The sequence below is a fragment of the Mus caroli genome, unplaced genomic scaffold (assembly GCF_978045245.1).
Source record: "Mus caroli unplaced genomic scaffold, Mus_caroli_1 scaffold_9, whole genome shotgun sequence".
NCBI lineage: Eukaryota > Metazoa > Chordata > Mammalia > Rodentia > Muridae > Mus > Mus caroli.
The window spans coordinates 58383000-58392319 of NW_028227264.1; the positions used below are offsets into that span (position 1 = coordinate 58383000).

At 53.8% G+C, this 9320-nt stretch overlaps 1 protein-coding gene across 2 annotated transcripts in view; it reads right to left on the reverse strand.

The window, feature by feature from the left end:
* The window catches only part of Chst3 (carbohydrate sulfotransferase 3), a 36385-nt gene extending 27942 nt beyond the window's left edge, over positions 1-8443 (reverse strand). The window contains exon 1 of one of the 2 annotated variants that reach the window (XM_029482286.2): positions 7965-8443. The gene's annotated coding sequence lies outside the window, so the exon portion shown is untranslated. Of the gene's footprint in view, positions 1-4291; positions 4996-7964 lie in introns of those variants that run through there. The other variant, XM_029482287.2, reaches the window with a different exon arrangement.
* Between the last annotated feature and the right edge of the window lie 877 nt (positions 8444-9320).

The following is a 9320-nucleotide window of genomic DNA, read 5'->3' on the forward strand; positions in this document are numbered from 1 at the left end:
GTAGCCTCAGGGAGCAGTTTGTCCATCTAAGAAATGCGGGCTCTGCTAGCAACCTTGATAGGTTAATGGGGGTGGGGGGTGGGGTTGGGAGGATTAGTGAGGGCATCAAGCTTGTAGCATGCAACAAAGTATGTCATGCCAAGTATGGGAGCTAAGGTACAAACTCAGTTTACTTCCTAACTGCTTTAAAAAATTCATGAAAACCGGGCACAGTGGCACATATCTGTAATCCTAGCACTTGGGAGGCAGAGGCAGGAGGACTGCCATATGTTCCAGGCCAGGTTGGTCTAGCCTAGCCAGAGTGAGATTCTGCTTCAAAATACCAAAAACTGCACACATACATGCATGCATACATACATACATACACACATACATGCATGCATACACACATGCATACATATATACATACATGCATACATACAGTCTCCAGTTCCCAACAGCAACACACACACACACACTCCTGTATATAAAGCAGCTCACCTTGCTTGATGCTGTGTGCTAAGTGCAGCACTAAGCATTTCTATAAAACCACTCTAGAGCTGGTTAGAGTCGGCTCAGGTGTCTCTTTTTAAAAGCTCTGGTCTTTCAAACAGCTCTTTCGTATTACATATTTTCCACGTCAGTGCACTTGGTGTGACGGGTTACTGGTCAGTACTGAATTAACTCTGTGGTAATGATTGTCAAAGGTGGCTTCTTCCAACCTGTTCACTGCTGAATGACTTTTCACTTTGCAATCTCCATTCTGTTGGATTCTTACCAGACACTACTGTACGTGAATGGTTATTCAACTGCAAAGTGCTATTTATGAAAACAGACAGACAACTAAAAGGACTCAAGATATTGTATGTGCGTATGAGAGCCACCCAGCCAGGCTTCCAGGAGGGAGCGACACGGATGCCAATGTGAAGGAGGGATGGAGGGGGTGTCCTGTGCAGCTAAAGAGGCTGTGGAGTGTAGGCTGTGTGCCCAGGAAATGAGGGGGGGGGCTTGAAACCCCAGAGAGGAGATTGGATGTGGGTTGAAGCAACCATGTTCCATGGTTCACAGGTCGTGGAAGCCACCCAGGGCTCTGCACTGCTGAAATGACCATGGGGGTGAGGCTTTGGCTTCTCCTCTCCTCCTGGCTCTGGAAGCCACTGGTATAGATACTAGGCCTGCTATATAGATTGTGGCATGGTCTGAGATGCCAACTGGGGTCAGCTAGTGGATGCCAGGTCAGACTCAGAGAGTCAGAACCATATTTCCTCTTGAGGTGTCCTCAGTGACAGGTGACACCAACCTCCTGGATTCAGCCCCTCAGTTTGGTCCTCAGGCACATCCTGGCTCCCACGAGACAGACTCCTTCCTCTGAGTACAGCCGTTTGAAGACAAATACACACTGGTGACTATTTTGGTGTCAGACCTCAGGACAAGGGACTGAGGTGCATATTTCACACATCAAAGCAGACCAGGTCTCCAGGTTCTCCCAGCATCCCTCAGTCCCTATCTGGCACATCCTGTCCCAAACCCTGAAGTTTCCAGCCCAGGTGTTGGTCTGTCCTTCCGCTAGAGGCTTTTCCCTATATAATCTGGACATTTTGGACACACACCCCTTCATCTCCTTCTTTCTCTCTGTGTGAGCTCTTTCTCTCTCCTCTTCCCACCTTCTCTCCCGATGGTGACTTCTCTGGCTTTCCCTGGTCCTTGGGGCCAGTGAACTCACCCGAGGGCTGCTTCTCAATATACCTGCCTTTAATGTATTCTAGTCTGGCTTGAGTTGGCTCAGTTCAGTGGTGGAGAAATAGCCTATTGGTGACATCATGGCAAGGCAAAGATCTGCCAGCTTGACAGCCATGGATGTGGTGGGGTTCAGCCTAAAAATGGCGGTGGTTCCAGTAACCAGCTCAGGAGCTTCCGGGGAAGCCAGTAAAGGCATGTGGGAAGAATCAGGGGTGGTGCTGACATACCAACTGTTGTAGCCTCTGGTTCCTGTGGGCCCTGCCCTCAGACATCAATGCAAGGCGCCAAAGGACTTCACATTGCCAATAGGCCAGGGGAGCTCCGTTCACTCTTGGAGGAAAGGACCTCTCCCTTGAGACACTTGGCTTCTAGCTTTCTCCCTCTGAGTTCCTTCAGACTTGGGCATCTGCCCTTAGCACTCAGACTCTGGCTGTCTCCAGAGAGGAGCTGCAGACCACAGCCAGCCCAGCAGGCCTGTGACTGTGTGCTTTGAGCTGTGAAATTCTTTGTTGAAAATTAGAGCAGTTGCAGCTGAGGGGTCAGGGCGGGAGGGGATGCAGGGGGAGTGATGGTGGTGGGGGGAGCATTTATTTGCAAAATGTTTCCTCGGCAAACACTGCTTTGGCTCGGGCACACTAACACTTTCCAGGATTTTGCAGATGGTGAGACAGCTTGGAGAGGAAGGGAGACAGGGAGTTGGGGAGGAAAGTGGATGGGTGGGGCCAGCTGACAGGTAGAAGGGAGCTGGCACAGGCACCTAAAAGTGCCCTGTGTGGACTCTAGATGCATACCAAAAGCATAGTAGCCCACAGAGGCACTGGTACCATCTAGGCTAGAGAGCTCTCTCTGTCTCTGTCTATCTGTGCCTCCCTTCCGTGTGTGTGTGTGTGTGTGTGTGTGTGTGTGTGTGTGTGTCTGTCTGTCTGTCTGTCTGTGTCTGCCTCATCTCTGTCTCTCTGTCCCCAGGATCTCATATACCCCAAGCTGGCTTCGAACTCTCTTTGTAGCCAAGGATGACCTTGAACTCCGGAGCCTCCTGCCTTTTCCTCCAGAGTGCTGGGATTACAGGCATGGGCCACCACACCCAACAGTGAGCCTTCTTATGGCCCAGAACTATGCTCAGGAGTCCAATATGTTCCAACAGGAACAGAGTCCGCAGCCCCACCTGCATCTGGCCTCTCGGGGTTCCCTTGCTAAGCAGAGAACTCCATGTAACCCTGCTTTTAAACTGCTGCTGAAGGAATTCCACTGACTCTCGGAGGAGTTCACTCCTGCATTGTTTGAGCTGCCCTTGGGAAGACGTGATAGTCTTCCTAATAAAGTTGAGGGTCTGGCACAAGGATGTGCTCCTGTAGTGGAGAATCGGGGCTCACCCAGTATAGCATATTGATCCAGCATCAATATGTGTACCCCTGAGATTCTTTACATCCTCAGCTCTATAAACAGCTGGCACAGAGATGTGCCGGAAAGATGCCAGGAATACCACAGACCTAGCATACACTGTGTCCAATCCTAGCCTCCATATACATTGTAACTCACAACAGCTGGTCACACTAGGGTCCCCAGTCCCTTCTTAGAGACCAAGGAAGGAGGGCTCAGAAAGGCTAAGTACCTAGCCCAAGGTGTTCTTAAATATCACATAGTTTGCCTTTTCAACGAATGTAGCCTTGAGGTTGTGGGTCTGGGTTTGTAGCTGATTGAACCTAGCAATGATTTTGGAGTGCATCTACCTGTCTCATGCTTACTTAATATTCTGTGCATGGGTGGATACCTCTGTGTGTGTGTGTGTGTGTGTGTATGTATACATTTTTGTGAAGTGGTTTATCTGTGGTTGTGTGGCTGCTAGCCCTTCCTCCCCTACAAGGCTACAGGATGGGTCTGGGGAGGGAGCTCAGTGGTAGAGAGTTTGCCTAGTGAGTGTATAAGGCTCTGAGTTTCACCCCTAACACCAGAGGAAAAAAGTCTGCAATTATGGAGAGGGTCACCCCGTGACTTCCTTCTCCAGCAGCCTGGTGGCATCGGTACTGAGCACTCTCATGCAATGTCCCTCTCCCAGGCTGCCGAAGTGTCCCATTTACAGAGCCAGCTTGCACAGCCGCACGTGAGAGGGATCTGGGACTCTGCTTGGCCCTGATGTTGCAGATTCTGAGCACTGGCAAACGTGCCCTCATCTAGAGACCACATCCCTTCTTACTGAGCATGAATGAGCTTTCAGTTCATCGCAACTAAGTTGCAGTTGCCACCGGAGGGTCAGCTACCTATCTCAAAGACACGGAAGGTCCACTAGTGCTTGCATTCTGAGAAGCCACGGGCGACCTCACACCAGTAGCCCTCCCTGAGAGTACCCAACTCTGAGACAGTTTTGTCAATCCAGAACATAAACAAAGATAAAGAGTACAGGGTCTCTAGTGGTCTTTTCACAAGTGGGCCCCACCTTGAAGAGATGAAAATTAACATTGATCCACCCACCCTGAAGCAGTGTGCATAAGATGCCCCAAAGCTGGTGAAAAGCCCCGCTGTTCTCCACCTTCTGGGTCAGAGTACTGACCTTTGTCCCATACCAAGAACTTACCCAGAGAGTCGAGCCGCAGCCCCAGGCTGACCTTTATCCTCCAAGTAGTGCCTGATCCCAGCCACCAACATCTAGTCCAGCAGCACAGGACTGGCTGGACCAGCATGTGCTCCCTGCCTTTTGAGGCTCCCAATGTCAAGGAGGGAGGGCGGGCCAAGGAGGGACAGGCATAACCCTTCAACAGCCCAGGCTGGCCCCAGAAGTGGCTGTTTACTTGTGGCCACCAGGAGCGGCCGAGTGGGAAATTGGTTTGTTGGTTTTCCACACTTCCTACAGACTCCCCACAGAGTCCTCAGGACCCTGGTGATGAATGGCCTAGAGTTTAAGGAAACCCTCAGTGCTCCGGCACACAGCCATCTTTGTGAGAGGGTGGCAGCACTCAGGAGGAGCCAGGCAGATGCTGGAGACTGATGGAGAGGTTCCAGTCGCCAGTTCCTCCCTCCTGGCTGGCTGGGGACCAGGAGCAGGCAGCTAAGAGTTGGGACAATGGAGACAGAGGTGCCTGAGCCTGCAGTAGAGGCCAACACCCTGTTCCCCACCACCCACACCCAGTTGTGGAATTCACGGATTTGGAGCGGGAAAGGCAGCCTCTTATCCTCTCTTTAGGCCTTAGAAAAGAAAAGGGTGATAAAAATCCCATTTAAATGCTGTTCCCATGACTTCCTGAGGCCTGGGGCTCTAAGCCATCTCTAGCCCTCAGGGCACCTCTCCAGTGAGGGCACACAGACCTTCCAAGGCTCACCTTCACTTGATAACCTTCCTAACTCCCACCTTCCTTGGGTGCCAGGCTGGGGCTGGAGGTACAAAGATGACCAGCCAAAGTGCTCTGTGGGGTGGTCCCCATCCACCACCTTCTTTCTATCCTGCATGTACACTCTGCCAATGAGGGGAAGAAGGCTCCTGGCGCCCTTCAGCTAGGACTTCAAGGCACTAGGACCTCACCCAGTGAGATTCTGTTAGATGGGGGTGGGGGGTGTCTGCTGAGCTGTGATCACCCAAGGCCTCTTGAGTTCTTTTTCTCATGTGATGGATACCATATCAGAGGCCTGCTCCTCCGGGGGTGACCCTAATCCTCAGAGGTTGGAGGAACAGGACACCAGGTATTCTAAACCCCAGATGCCCAGGTTTGGCATCAAGAAGGGGATACTGAAGCAATGTGGCTACTGTCCCCTTGGGGGCTCATGAGCTTCGTCATCTTCTCTTGTGTCCCACGGGGTCAGACAGCTTATGCTCTGTGGGCCATGTGTACAGAGGCGCAGCTGGGGACAAAGTGAGTCGTTATTATCATTTCCCCGAGTTGCCTGGCTCTGCCCCACCTGTCCTTTCTGATGATCCAAAGAGTCCAGCTCTTGGCTTGGTAAGAAAGCCAGCTATGGCCAGCGAGGAATAACTTCCTCAGACAGCAGTGTATGCTATCAAGGTCAGGACAGGGAAGGAGCATAGGAGGGGTGGATGATACACAGCTCGGCCATGGGACAGTCAAAAGGGACAGTTTTCTCCATTCACAGTTGAGTAGGGCATTGTCTCTCATGAAGTTTCTGTACCATGGCCCTGCGCTCACACTCAAACCCCCAACTTCCTGCCTGCAGAGCCACACCGAAGGCTCCAGGAGCCATGACTTCTGCAGAGACTGGGATGGGCGGTCAGAGGCTTCGGAACCAGCTTAGAAAGCAACACGTATGCTTCTGCCTTGTTGCTACAGAGCCTGTACAGACAGGTTGGTGTGGTGACGTCAGCACAATTCTGAAATCAGACTCTCCAGGTTCAAATCCTGGCTTGGTCTCTTACCAACAGTGCGACTCTGTCTCGGGGACGATATCTGTGAAGCTGCTGACTGCAGAAGACATGAAGAAGGTGGAGAGGGGCTATAGGAAGGAGGCAGGGAGGTATTCTACCCGGAATTGGGAATGGCCAAGAACAAATCTCTCCTGTCTCCTCTGGGGCCACAGGCCTGGCATTACCCACGCATCTTGCTAATCCTGGCATTTAGGGCCCTGGAGTCTACACTCCTGCTAGTAAGTATTCTTCAGCAACGGGAGTGGGAACTGACACATTTCTTCCCCGTGACAGGCCAAGGCCACCCTAACATCTTTGTGGACTCTCAGCTGCTGGCAGCCCCAGTTCCAGGAAAAAGGGATGTTTTTGCCCCCCCCCCCCCCCGGGAGCATCACACCAGCTGGCAGAGAAAAGCAGACATGGGTAGTCTATACCAGAACTATGACTACCCTCTCAACGATGCAATCGCGTGCTACCGTCAAGTCAAGCCCCTGCTGGAAGACACAGCTTCTACTGGACTCCTGTAACCACCTTTCTCCAGCCAGGCCAGCAAGAGTACATGTCCCCAGCTCCACATGTCCCAGGGACTGACTCTACCCTAGCATATACCCACTGGCCTTTTTTCTCCACCTCCACCCACAGTGAGGGTGTGGGAGGATTAATGCAATCTACTTCTACTGTCTAGTGCAGAACTCCCCAAGTCTGCCAAACAGCACCCAACTTCTTCAATCCCATTCCTTTCCCCCAAGTAGCCAGATGCTGAAATGGAACCTTCCTCTTGTCCTGAAGAGGGAGAGGTGACCATGAGGCACAGTGGACTCGGGCCACACACACCCCACTACCACGACCCAAGACACAAGGCAGGGTTTCCTGCAGCCAGTGAGGTATTTTTCTCTCCAAGAAGATCAATGCCAATTCAGCCGAGACTCACTGGGCTCTGCTCGAGGCAAGTCCATAATTCACTACCGGTGCCCTCAATCACCAGACAGCCACTTACTAAGACTGTGTGCCCAGCACTGCACTAGTCCCAAGATCCTTAGGACATGGCAGGACACTACGAATCAGAAACCAAGCAGGCATTCTGGTACAAGACAGGCGAACAAGCCTGGTTTCACCCTGACTTTAATCTCAGCTCAGTCCACGGCCCCATTTATATGGCCCCGAGCTGAGATCCCCTATGGAAGTTCCTCTGAGGAAGCACATCCGCCAGGGTCTCGGCTTCCTTGCAACGCCCCGTCACGAACACCACGCAGATTGTCAGGCGCAGCACCAGCACACAGTCTTTTCCTTACATCTTAAAGACCCCAGTCCAGAAGAACTTTAAAAGTTTCCAAATCACTGGCTCTGGTCTCCCCCATCTCCCTCCGGAAGGGCTGCGCATACCCAGACACATCATCTAGACACCGAGTTTCCACACCAAATCCGCCCTTGCTAGCCCGGGACAAGTGACTTCAACGATTGCTTTTTTTCTCCCGGTTCCTGGGCCTCAGTGGGTCTCAGGCACCGCTTCCCAAAGCCCGGGCAGCTAGTAGTCCCCTGCTATGGAGTTTGGGGGCTCCGTTTCAATGGTGGATGGAGCTGCGGGACCAGCAAAGAACCCAACCTGGTTTAAAAGTTCCCAACCCTGGCGGCTCCTAGAAGCAGGAGTTGCACTTCGGAGTATGCAGGACGTTCGGCGTGAAGATGCCGATCCTCACTTGTGGTTTGTGCGGTGACCCGGCTGTGGGTACAAGGCAGATGAGAATTTGGCAGCGTGGAGTTTTCCCCGCGCAGGGAACTCCCCGCCCGCCCTCCGCCGGTCCCCTTCTCCTCCAAAAGTTTGGCGCGCGCTCTGGGATGCGGTCGGTGACCGCCTGGGGCCCAGGAGGCGGTGCCGGGACGCGGGCGCCCCACTTACCCTGGCCGAGCCTCCTCCTCCCGGCGGGCGGATCCGACACTCTGGAGGTCGGCGTCCAGCCCTGGCAGCATCCGCCCCCAACTGCGCCCTCGGCTCAGAAGATGCTGGGGCCGTGCTCCCCACGGCGCCCACTCTGCGTCCCCGGCTAGTGCGGGGAGGGAGGCGCGGCCCGGCTGGTCCCCTCGCTGGGCGGGAAGCGGCGCCAGGCGGGCGGTGTCCTAGCTGCAGGCGAACGATCGTTCCTACCCACGACTCCGATCCCGCTAGCGACCAGAGGTGGCCTCCTGAGCCGGCAGCCAAAACTTTGGGAGCCCCGCGCCTCTCCTCCACACTCCCCGCCTCACTCCACACGCGCACCCGGCAACTTGGGAACGCTCGGTGAAGTTGGCGCGGCCGCCCACCCGGCCTCTCGAAGAGGATGGAGGAGGCGGAGGACTCAGGGAGGAGGGAGGAGCCGGGAGGAAGGGCAGCAGCCCCCCCTATCCCCCCTGGGAGCCTCGCTCTCCTCGACCCCTCCGTGGGCCTTTGTTCCCGACTTAGCTGCGTCCCAGGGGACTCGCCAGGGCTGCTCCATCCCTACCCTTGAGGAAGAGGCTGGGAGGAGCTTCCAGCCCCAGGGAAGGGAGTTCAGGGGCAAGGCTTCAAGGAGAGTTGTCCTCCTTGAGCCCCCCCCCCACCATGCTGCTGCCCACCCTGAACGTGAGGACCTTCCTGTCCCTCTGAGGATGCTTCCTGGGATTTTGAAAAGCCACTGTCCTCCTTTCCTGGGCAGCGACAGGTTACAGAAGTGTTCTTGATGCTTTCTCACAGAGCCCCCAGGACAAGATGTGGGAAGGGTCCTCACCAATTAGCTCAGAGGGAGCTGGACCCCCTTCGCATTAGCTTAAGACCCACTTGGACTGCTGGCACCCCTGAGGTGGAGGTCATGTCGCTTCTGAATGGTGATGCATGGTGAGTATTGCTGGATCTGTAAAAGGGCCAGCTTCGCCAAGACTGCTGTAAAGGGCCCAGTGTTGGAACACAAGCCAAACTTCAGGTTATAAGTTCCAGTCCTGGTGATGTACCCGGTCCTTTGAGGTCTCCCAGTCCAGCTTTCTTCTCCAGGACTCTAGCTAACTTCAGGCCTGAGACGGCCCTCCTGACGTTTCTTGGGCGTTTGTAAGGTTTAGACAAAATAGGCAATTGTCTATAAAGGAGAAGTGAGAAAATATAAAAAAGGAAACATACGCATCTGTCCTTGGCCCCACTCTGTCATGCTGAACATTTATATCAGCAGAAGACATTAACAGACTCAGGTAGCTGATACAGAGCCAGACAGAATGGGCAGTGAGACCCGGGTGGCTCCAAGACCTCCTC